We start from the raw sequence: 12,372 nt of genomic DNA on the forward strand, positions 1-12,372 counted from the left end.
TTCCAACCACCCCTGTTGCTCGCAGCCCCATGCCTTTTGGGGCTACCAGCACAGCAGACCCACTCTGCCTGAACTCTTTGGGTGGGTGCAGCTCTGTGTTCCCCCTGGGAAGCACCCAGTTAGTGGATTGGGTGACCCCATCCACCTCTGCTCCTCCTAGTCTGGCAGGCCACACCAGTTGGAGATTCCCACACAGTGGACCCATCTCTACCTGAACTTTCTGGGAGGTTGCAGATCCACGTTCCCTGGGAAGCACACAGATAGTGGATTGGGTGACCTCACCCACACTCACTGCTCTTAGCAGATGGGACTCACCAGCATGGTAGCACTCAAGCAAGGCAGAGCCCTCACTTTTGAAACAATGGGAGGGTTGAGGTGCCTGGATTCATGGGCTGGTGGAGGAGCGGGGTGTGCCTCCCTCCACAGGGCTGGCACAGAAAGCATAGTGTGTCTGCCAACCACAACCCCTGCCTGCCAGAGCACCTAACGAAGGAAATGTGAGCATGGAGCCAATGATCAGAGGACGCTCCTCCAAGGCTGAGGCACAGTTCAGGTGAGGAGTCATCTCTCTCTTCCTCAACCACAGAGAACTACTGCCAACTGAGCCAAAACACAAAAGAGCCCTTTGGCTGAATAAGAGTCTATGTGCCAGCCAATACTCTTAAGCATCAGCTACTGGGTCAGAACACCAAAACAACACCAAAACATTTTGCCAATATACAGTGCCTGTGAAAACCAAGGAAAAAATTCAGCCAGAAATAGATTCTGTACAGAGTCCTGGCCTTCTCAAAACACCCAGAAATGGAGCTAACTGACTATACTCAACTTATATCACAGTTAAAGGAACATCAGCCCTCACACATGAGAATCAACACAAGAACTCTGGGAACTCAAAAAGCCAGGGTTCCCCCTTACCTACAAACAAACACACTACTTCCCCAGAAATGGCTCTTAGCCACATTAAGATGTCTGAAATGACAGATATAAAATTCAGAATCTGCATGGCAAAGAAACTCATGGGAATCAAAGAGAAAGTTGAAACCCAATCCAAGTATCCAGGGTTGAAACCTAATCCAAGGAAACTGAGGAATCCAGCAAAACAATCCAGGAACTGAAAGACTAAATGGTTATTTTAAAAAAGAATCAAACTGAGCTTCTGGAACTTGAGAATCCACTTCAAGAATTTCTCAGCCAGGCACGGTGGCTCATACCTGTAATTCCAGCACTTTGGGAGGCCGAGGTGGGTGGATCATGAGGTCAGGGGTTCAAGAACAGCCTGGCCAACATAGTGAAACCCTATGTCTACTAAAAATACAAAAATTAGCTGGGCATGGTGGCTTGCACCTGTAGTCCCAGCTACTTGGGAGGCTGAGGTAGGAGAATCGCTTGAACCCAGGAGGTGGAGGTTGCAGTGAGCTGAGATTGCACCACTGCACTCCAGCCTGGGCAACAGAGAGAGACTCTATCTCAAAAAAAAAAAAAAAAAGAAAAAGAAAAGAATTTCTCAATACAATCAGAAGTATCCACAGCAGAATAGATCAACCTAAAGAAAGAGTCTCAGTGCTTGAAGACCAGTTCTTTGAATCAACTCAGACACAAACAAATAAAAAAGAAATTTAAAAACTGAACAGAAATATGATATTATGCAAAGAGACCAAATCATATGAATGATGGGCTTTCCTGAAAGAGAAGGAAAGTAAGCAACTTGGAAAACATATTTGAGGATATAGTCCATGAAAATTTCCCCAACCTTGCTAGAGATGAGGTTATACAACTTCAAAAAATACAGAGACCCCTGCAAGATGCTACACAAGATAACCATAACCAAGGCACATAGTCATCATATTCACCAAGGTCGAAAATAAAGAAAATCTTAAAGGAAGTTAGAGAGGACAGTCAGGTCACCTGTAAAGTGAACACCATTAGGGTAGCAGCAGCCTCTCAGCAGAAACCTAACAACTCAGAAGAAACTGGGGGCCTACTTTTGACATTCTTAGAGAAAATAAATTCCAACCAAGAATATAATAGTCTGCCAAACTAAGCTTTAAAAGCGGAGAAATAAAATTCTTACCAGACAAGCAAGCACCTAAGGAATTCATTACCCCCAGAACTTTTACAGGAAGTTCTTAAGCAAGTACTGAACATGGAAGCAAGATATTGAAACTTGCTACCTATACTCCTGCCCATAGCCTACAGATAATATAAAACAATTACACAATTAAGTCTACAAAATAAACAGCCAACCACATAATGATAGGATCAAAATCTCATATGTCAATACCAACGCTGAATATAAATGGTTTAAACACTTCATTTAAAAGGCATAGAGTGTCAAGCTGGATAAAAGAATACCCAAATGTCTTCTGTCTTCCAGAGATGCACCTCACATATAAGTAACACCCACAGGCTTAAAGTAAGGGGATAAAGAAAGTTCTACCAAGCTAACGGAAAACAAAAAAGAGCAGAAATCGCTATTCTTATATCAGAAAAAAACTAATTTTAAACCAACAACAACCAGGAAGAACAAGGAGGGGCATTATGTAATGATAATGGCTTCAAATCTATAAGGGGACTTAACTATCTTAGATATATATGCACCCAACAAAGGAGTACTCAGAATCATAAAATAAGTTCTTCTTGACCTAGGAAAAGACAAAGACAGCCACACATTAATAGTGGGGACTTCAACACCCCACTGACAGTGTTAGACAAATCATCAAGGCAGAAAACTGACAATGAAATTCTGGACTTAAACTCAACACTTGAGCAATTGGATGTAATAGACACTACAGAGTATTCCATCCAACAACCACAGAGAATGTATTCTTCCCATCTGCACATGGAACATATTCTAGGAATGGCCACATGCTCAGCCATAAAGCAAGTCCCAATAAAATTTAAAAAATCAAAATTATACCAAGTACACTGTCAGACCAAACTGGAATAAAAATAGAAATCGATACCAAGAAGATCTTTCAAAACTACACAAAAACATGAAAATTAAACACGTGCTTCTGAATAACTCTTCGGTGCACATCAAAATTAAGGCAGAAATTAAGAAAATATTTGAGTGTAATGGAAATCATAGACAATATACCAAAACAGGTGGGACATTGCTAAAGCCGAATGAAGAGACAAATTTATAGTGCTAACTGCCCTCATCAAGAGGGTAGAAATATCTCAAATTAATGACCTAACATTGCAATTAGAGGAACTAGAAGAAAATAATCCAACTCCAAAGCTAGTAGAAGAAAAGAAAAGAAAAATCTGAGAGGAACTGAATATAATTGAGATTCAAAAGTACATACAAAATATCACTGAAAACAAGACTTGATTTCTCAAAAGAATAAATAGGATTGACAGACCATTAGTTAGATTAACAAATTAAAAAAAAAAAAAAGAGAGAAGCTCCAAATAAGCACAAACAGAAATGACAAAGATGATGTTACAACCAATCTCACAGAAATACAAAAGGTCCTCACGTGCTATAATGAACACTTCTATGCACACAAATTAAAAAATCTTGGGTGAAATGAAAAAATTCCTAGAAACACACAACCTCCAAAGATTAAATCAGGAAGGAAGTAAAAACCTGAACAGATCAATAACAAGTCCGGATATTGAATCAATAATAGAAAATCTACCAACGAAAAAGAGTCCTGGTCAAGATATCCTCACAGCCAGTTTCTACCAGACATACAAAGAAGAACTAATACCAATCCTACTGAAACTTTTGCAAAAAATCAAGAAGGAGGGACTTCTCCCTAACTCATTCTATGAAGCCAGCATCATCCTGATACCAAAATCTGGCAGAGACACGACCAAAAAAGAAATCTTTAAGCCAAAATTCCTTATGAATACACTTGGAAAAATCCTCAACAATGTACTATCAAATCAAATCCAGTAACACAAAGAAAAGTTAGTGCAACATGATCAAGTGGGACGCAAAGCTGGTTATACATACATGAATTAACAAATGTGATTCACCATATAAACAGAATCAAAGATAAAAACTATATGATCATCTCAACAGACACTAAAAAGCCTTCACAACAAAATAAAATGAATCAATAAAATCTGCATTAAAATATTTATGAAAAAATTCAATTTTTAGATATTTTTGATGACTAGAGTCATGTGTTATCTTGGCTAATCTTTATGACCAAGTGATGTAATCAAACATTAAGCTAGATGTCGTGTTGCTGTGAGGATACTTTGTAGGTGTGGTTAACATCCATAGTCAGTTGACATACTTAAAAATCAATGATCTTATACATCTTTTTGGTTCTGTTTCTCTGGTGAGCACTGACTGATACAATTCTAACAGATCATAGATTTATGACCCCCTTGTAAGAATCTATTTCATATAGAACACACAGAAAAGTGTTACTCTAGGCAACCACTTCTTTATTTGAAGCCTTTAGAATGCACTGGCTTCTAAGAGAGATGAGTGATAACATTAAATTGGGAGTATTGTCCAGCCTGTTTAGAAGAAACTGAAGAAAGCAGTGGCAGAGGACACTGAGGGGTAGTGGGTGGTCTAAACTTGGTGGGAAGAGCATGGACAGTAAGTGGTTTGTGATAAATATTCTAGCACAATACTGTCTACTCTAATGTAACTTTCCTCAATTCATAGTAGGTTTTTAGTTTTCAGAATTATGTCTTATGGTGGCTACTGTTACAGGAATGTTTACAGTGTTACTATTTTGGAGAGCACAACTGTCTGTCAATTTGCCATTCTCAGCTAATTACAAGATTGTGTAAAACGGAGAGTAATTATCATTTACTGAGGCCCTACCATGTGCCTGGCATATGTTATCACATTTCCCATTACTTTCAGAGTAACCATTGTCCCCAGTGCCCCACTTAGTGGTATTGCCAATTCAAAAGCAAAATACAACTGTGACAAATGATAACATGTATAGGAAATGTGCAGACCTCAGATTAAAGATTAGGGAAATAAAGTTGAGAATACACACACACACACACACATTACTTCTAATCATTTAACCTATATTTCAGTATTTGTAAATGGTTGGTAATTGTGTTATCAAGAGTTTGTTTTCTCTGAAAAAAATAATAATATCATTATTTTATAAGTAGAATATTTTATGTTGGAGACAATCACCTCAGTTTGTTCCTGATTTTAGCTATTTAAAGAGGTTGATTTTCTTTTTTTCTAGGAAAAGTAGTTTCCTGGCCCCTGAAAGCTGCTTAAGAGTTGAATTAGAAATCAGTCATGGCAATTAGAAATAATTTTACTGTAGATTCTACGAGAATAATGAAGTTGTTTCTATTTAAGTGTATCAAGTACAAGTGGCATATATGGTATATCCAAATGATAATTTACATTTTCTCCTAATTTGATGCAATAGGCACACAGGAGCACTCTCTAATTCACAGATAGATCGTATTACAGAAGATTGTTTTAGAAAACTGAATATTTGGAGTTGCTTGAAGCCATTTCCCCTAGAGATACATTTTTAAATGATGTTTGATTTCTATATGAAGCATAAAATTTAAGAAGAAAACATTCTGTCTATTGTGTGACTGAAACATAATACAAAAGAAAATGCGAAACTTTATTTAAGATCATTCCATCATAATATGAACAATTCGCTTACTTTGTTTAACTTGAGAATTGCAATGTATTTATGTGGACTAGTTTCTCAGGGGCCAGCCAGGTAGTCTGTGTGCACCAGTAGAGTGTTGATCTTCAAGGAGAAACACTAGTCTGCAAGTGTTTGGAATAATTGACTTCATCCATCTTATCTCAATAATAGTGTATGACTCTAGATTCTCTTCTTGGCTCACTTTTTCTGGTTCAATTTTCTCAACCTGATGGTTACATTTATTTAGATTTCTTCTATATTAGTTATTTCCTGCAGGAAACTGTTTACTGTTGTGTTTAAGAGGCAATGAATCCAAGTGACAAGTGTCCAATAAGACACAGCTATGATTTTGCCCCTAATCCCTTTCTCAGTGAGAGAAAAGAATTGTCTTGAGAGGACACAAGTAGTAGCTCATAGCAAGGGAAGGCAGATGAAAGGCAGAAGGAGGAGGAGTCCATTCCACCACTGCTGGGTTTCCCAGGCAGAAATAAGCTGAAGGTGCACTGAGCAGGGAGAAACCTTAAATGGAGGAAGAGCCTGGAGTCACATGAATGCTCAATTGGTCTTGATCTTTCTCCATTTGAGAGTGGCTAGAAGGCTATTTACATGTCTGATTGTGACAGAAAAATGTTGTGGCTTGTCAGAAAATCCATTCACAGGCAGAGAGAAGACTATCAACAGAAGAATTTTAAAGAGAACTGGTAGGAAGAGTGAAAGCATTCTCTGCAGGGGGTGTAATCCAGCTCATTAAATCAATGTAGCTTTACTCTGATTTCTTACCTTTAGAGTTTAAGGAACTAAAAAGCAAGACCCTCTGGTGATTCTTCCATTGTGCCTTCTTTCTGACCTCTTGGATTCAGTTGGGGCATCTGTCGATTGATTTTATTTAAGGCACTGTTCTTGACTTGCTTCTTTTGCTAACATCCCTCTGTTTTCAATCTTTACCGAACATCTTTTATGTCTTACTAAGGAATTCAGCATCTCCTGCCTAAACCATTGTAAAAGTCATATTTGTGGATATTTTGTGATATGAGTATATCCATACAATTTACCTTCCCTGGTAAGGTCAAAATTCTCTTCTCAAGAGTTAATCATAAGTGAGCAATCCCCAAAAGGTAATCACCCAAAATTTAAAAATAAATCAAGAGAATATAAAGCCAAATAAGATATCTCTGATATTATTTTCCACCTGTGTACAGGATCATATTGTTGGGCATTAAGGTCCTTCTAAGCTTGCCCTAACTTATCTTTCTTAGATATTTATGTGGATAATATCCTCTATGTTCTAGCCATGCAACAGCTCTAAACTTTCCTCAAAATATTACCTTAGTTTCTCTGCTGGGAGAAAATTCAGGGAGGCTGAAGTGCAGACATTCAGTTAGTTAGACAACTGTAGCTCAGTCACTGTCTGGCTGAGCTTCCCACTCTTGGCAGCTGACTTAATGTTTCTTCACTCTTTACAGATGGATAAAAATTGCAAATTTTAAGTGTTTATATATGGGTTAAATGAGATAATATAATCAGATATTTAAACATACTGTTTATTCAATAAAAAAAGTGTAGTAATTACCTTATGAAACTTATACACACAAATCCCTCTTCCTGGGGAAATGAGTAAATCTCAGCTTTAACATCTTGGGCTTCAGTTTCAGCTTCAATATCATCTCCCCTTTAAATTAAATTTCAATGCTTTATTCCAATGAGGATTTTAACACATAGAAAATTTATATTTTACCACAATTAGAAAAGGACATTTTATAGTTCCTACTTAAGAGTGAATCTTTCAATGGCATGAATAATCTATTTAGATTCATATTTTCATAATGCCTGGCACAATGTGAAGTCTTAATAAATTGAATTATCATGAACTGATATTAATTTGGCAGATGGTCTAGGAGAATTTTAAAAGGTGCACAGCACCCTTCTAAACACAGCCTGAGAGATGCTTGCACTTTTAGAATCCCTATGCCTTCCTAGTGTTCCCTGGGACCTCCCTCTGCAGTAGCTTTGGTCTGACCACTGGGATACCCAACTCATGGCTCAGCCTTCTCCTTCCAGCATTTCCCTCTGGACTCCTCTTGGAAGAAACCTCCTGATGATTAGCAGCATGAAGAGCATAACCGACAACTGCAGGGATACAGTACAGCTGAGGAGGAAAGTGGTAATGACTCCTTGAAACATAAAAGAAAAAAATCATTCCTACACTGCTTTTGTCCTTCACCTGACCTTGCCCTTGCTCTCCCTTCTCCCCACTCACACTTCCTCTTCTCAGTCACCTCCTCCTCGTTCTTCCCCCGACTCATTTCCTTCAAATGTCCCATGTAGCTCTGACTTTAATCATGTTCCTCTGATTTTATGATGAAACACAGTTCTATGTCCTTCTACTGATGTTGAATTACTGTATTTATATTATTACATCATTGGAATTAATAAAGTACCCTGTGCTATGCATCTGTTATTTCATCCAGAAAGACAATGGGGTAATGCAAGTATATTGCACAGGGGATGTGGGGTCATTATGTGCTATTTTGTCTTGTTTGGTCTGGACTTCAAGTGCTGCAGATTGAGTTAGTCATACTCTTCATTTCATGGCAAAATGTAGGTCTAGACTGATCCTCACTTTCACTAATATGAAGGTTTCTCTATGCTCACATTTCTGCTAAAATTTAGCAATAGCCACCTATGAGTTTAATTGATTAAAACTAATATATATAAATAATATTTATAAATGATATTTTATTATTTTTATATGTATAATTTGTATTTGGTCTTTTTACTAATGGGTGTAAGCATCTCTTTGCCAGTTAGCTTGTATGGTTCCTTCTGCTATTCATTGCACCTGCATATGCTCAGCACATTTTTCCATGGAAGCAACTGTCTGTGTCTTCATGGCATGCAGGATTTCAGATTAATTTCTTCTTCATTTTAGACATAGCAAATCACTTTCTCAATCTGCTCATCTGCCTATTAACTTTAGTGATGGTGCCCTTTTCTGAAGATAATTTATTGCTTTTATATAGTCATGTTAATGCAGTTTTATCTCAAGGTTTATGCTTTAGATGTTTTGCTTAAAATATATCGCTTATAGAAATTCAAGAAAATATTGTTTTATATTTTTTATTTTAAGAACATAAATCTATATTTTAAAAATTATATTTTAGTCTATTTCGGTTTTACATTTTTATTTCTAATTTTATCTTTTTATTTGTATTGAAACTTCAGTGCAGTTTCCCCAACATCATGTTAAACAACTCATTTTTCACCTTTTGTTTATGTTACTAACTTCACTGTATATTTAATTTCCACACATACATTGATGTTTCCCTGAGCTTTTTATTCAACTCCATTAGTCTATCTGTTTATTATTTTCTGTATACCGTAATGTATTCAAACATAGAATAAACAGTTTAGGGGATGGATAAGAATCAATAATATTTTCCACCTTTCAAAACAATATAAAGACATCTATAAATTGGACAATAGATCAAATGTTTACTCCATAATGGACAAGGATCACAAGAATCCATGATAGGTAAGAATATTTCTTAAACTATCCTGGAGCCTATATGTAATGACGACAGAGTCTTTTTATCAGACAACTGATAAAAGAAAGACAGACAGTGACTATTAGAAATGTGTTTATGAGGCACATTAATGTTTTTAAATAACATATTATATGGATAATACGTAGTTATAGAGTCCGGAACTTATGTAATTTGCCAAAAGAATGACCAGTTTGTCTTATAAAAATCACAGTATTTTGAAGTACTTTATCGTGTGATTAAAAATCACATATTCTTGGAAGGCCAAGGCAGGTGGATCACCTGAGGCCAGGAGTTTGACAGCAACCTGGCCAACAGGATGAAACCTTGTCTCTACTAAAAATACAAAAATTGGCTGGGTGTGGTGGCAGGCACCTGTAATCCCAGCTACTCGGGAGGCTGAGGCAGGAGAATTACTTGAATCAGGAGGTGGAGGTTGTAGTGAGCCAAGATAGTGCCATTGCACTCCAGCCTGGGTGACAAGAGCAAAATTTCGTCTCAAAAAAAAAAAAACAAGATATTCAAAATGCTACTAATATTGTCTCTAATTAGTAATAGAATATTTATTGTTATATATATATATATTTTTTTTATCTTGGATGACCTTGAATGCTGCAAGGTCCGCTCCTTCTTTGACTGAATTTTATGTCTTCTAACTTTTTCATAAAATAAATATTCTTTTTACAAACAGAAGAAGAATTATATTTTTGAATGGTAACTGGATTCAGGATTTTTGTTTGTTTGTTTGTTTGTTTGATGCGAAATGCCATTATGTCAGAGGCAACCCTGCTGAGGCACTTGCTTGTACGTGTGACCTACATAGGCTTTCAAAGGTCAGCAAAAATTGTGATTGCTGCAGACTGCTTTGACATTTTTGAACAAGTTCACAAATAAAAATATGCATCTAATCTTGTGTCCTTTCACTGAATATTTTCCCTTTTCCTATTCTCACTTTCCCGATAACATTTTTTCTCTTACTCTTTTTTGGCTCTTATTTCTCCCTCTAGCCACAATTTTTCTCTGAATTTAGGATCCACAACAGCAGTTTATTCTGTGTCTCCTACCATAGTTCTCTCTGTCTCTTTTCTTGATCACTCCTTTTCTGGTAGGTTTTCTTAGACTCAAGGGGGAAAAGGGGCTGACAGCCTGATGAAGGAAGCAATAGAATATTGTTACAGCTCATCAAAAGTGGAAAGAAAAAAGAGAGGGGTACAATTTGCAACAAAAACAATTGGTCCTACTCTCAAAAAATTACTCTAGGATGAATTACAAATAGCGGTTCACTATTATGAAGTGGATGGGGGCGTGGAGGGAGTGAGGAAAGAAGAGAGAGAGGGAGAATATGATTAAGCTGGGATGGGGCCAGTCCCTCAGGAAGAACCCTTGAGTATAAACTTCCTACATTGTCTTTCTATAATCTTCAAATTTGAAGGATGACTTGACAAAATATAAAATCTTTGGCTCATAAATTTATCCCCAGCCTCCTTCTGGAAAAGTTGCTAATTTCCATCATGCTTTGATTTTCTGCTATGGGAAAGAAATCTTATACCATCCTGATTTCATTTCATTGTAAATAAGGTGGTATATTTCTTTTGCCAGGAAACCTAGATTAGACAAGCTTTACATGGACATTTTCTAATTTTCTGACTTTTAAGATTCTGATTAGAGCTGTTCTTTTACATTTGCAAATGTTCATTTATTAATATTTAATTTTTTGTTGGAGTATTTTGTAGTCACTTTCTTCTGCTTCATGGTTCATATTTTGGGAAGTATTCTCATCAGCTGAAAAATTTATTCTTCATTTTCCACCTCATTTTAAGGTAGCTTACACACATATCTGTCATTTTCATAGGTGTTTTAAAATTCTTAAATCACATTCTTAGATGTTACTTGACCAGAAGTCACAGGCATTTCTATGGTAGTGGTGAGGTCCTTGGGTGAGTTATTAGATTTTATATTTTAAAAGTGCCCATCCTTTTTGTTCAAGAAGAGCATTGGGAAGGCTTTGGTATGTCCAGTGACACCAGGATGCTTTTGTTTCTATGTGATTTTTTTTTTTTTTTTTTTGAGACAGAGTCTCACTCTGTGCCTAGGCTGGAGTGCAAAGGCACGATCTGGGTCGCTGCAACCTTCACCTCCTGGGTTCAAGCAATTTTCCCACCTCAGCCTCCCAAGTAGCTGGGATTACAGGCATGTGCCACCACTCCTGGCTAATTTTTGTATTTTTAGTAGAGACAGGGCTTCATCTTGTTGGCCAGGCTTGTCTGGAACTCCTGACCTCAAGTGATCTGCCTGCATCTGCCTCCCAAAGTGCTGGGATTACAGGCATGAGCCACCATGCCTGGCCTTTTTCTATGTGATTCTTTAGTTTTATCACCTCCTTTCTTCTCTCCCTTCATCCCTAAAACCCCAAGGGCCACCATCCCATTCAAGCCATTTCTTCTTACCTAGAATCAGTGTTCTCTCAGGACTGCCCATTGACCCTGTGTACTTCTGAGCCCCTTCCATTTCGTTTGTTGGTTGTGAGTGCTCTGATATTCCATGTTTCAGCTCTTCTCACAATATATCCCCATTCAGTGCGAGACCTGTTCTTTGTTGCATGATTTTATCTAGTCCCATCACCATTAAGAAACAGCTGCATTTTTTTTCTTGTGTATTCTTTGCCTGATTTTCCACTCTTGTGCACCACATGGAGCTGAACTTGCTTGCCTGAGTATTTTCACAGTGAAGTATAATTGAAGTTTGGAGTACTCTCGTCTCCTACATATGTTCTCCTCATGGATTTAGAAAGGTTTTATGCACTCTAATGTTTGCGCTATGTAATTTTGGAGAATGTCTATAGAGACATGTTTTTTTTCAGTTTTCAGTTTCTTGTGGGAATCTCAAGTTATTTGTAAGTCCTTATATTCTGAATATCAGAAGATGAAAGAATTTTCTTGTCAAATGAGCATTCTACAGTATAAGTGATAAGCATAGTGTCGTAATAGGTTTTCCTATTCTACACATATTCAAGGAGGGTACTTGAAACACCTGACATTGTTCAAGCTTAGTGTTTCCACAGGAAACATTTGTGGGAACTGATTTCCAAATGCGAATTCACATACTTCAATATCACATCCTTGTAAGTTGTAAAATGCAAGCAAACAAAAATATTCCTTTGGAAGTTTGTAACTTGTAACCTAAAAAAGCAGTCAGCTGCTTCTAGCCACTGGTAAAAG

The 12,372-nt window shown here is 37.2% G+C and overlaps 1 long non-coding RNA gene across 6 annotated transcripts in view; it reads right to left on the reverse strand.

The window, feature by feature from the left end:
• LOC129060302 (uncharacterized) overlaps positions 1–12,372 on the reverse strand; it is an 85,370-nt gene that overhangs the window by 7,025 nt on the left and 65,973 nt on the right. For 4 of the 6 annotated variants that reach the window (XR_008526892.2, XR_008526891.2, XR_010140832.1 and 1 more), the window contains exons 3-4: positions 7,183–7,281; positions 6,938–7,067 (exon numbers count right to left, since the gene is read on the reverse strand). This is a non-coding gene — a long non-coding RNA (uncharacterized LOC129060302). The remainder of the gene's footprint in view (positions 1–6,937; positions 7,068–7,182; positions 7,282–12,372) is intronic. The other 2 variants (XR_008526897.2, XR_008526896.2) reach the window with 1 other exon arrangement.

Source organism: Pongo abelii, chromosome 6 (assembly GCF_028885655.2).
Source record: "Pongo abelii isolate AG06213 chromosome 6, NHGRI_mPonAbe1-v2.0_pri, whole genome shotgun sequence".
Lineage (NCBI taxonomy): Eukaryota > Metazoa > Chordata > Mammalia > Primates > Hominidae > Pongo > Pongo abelii.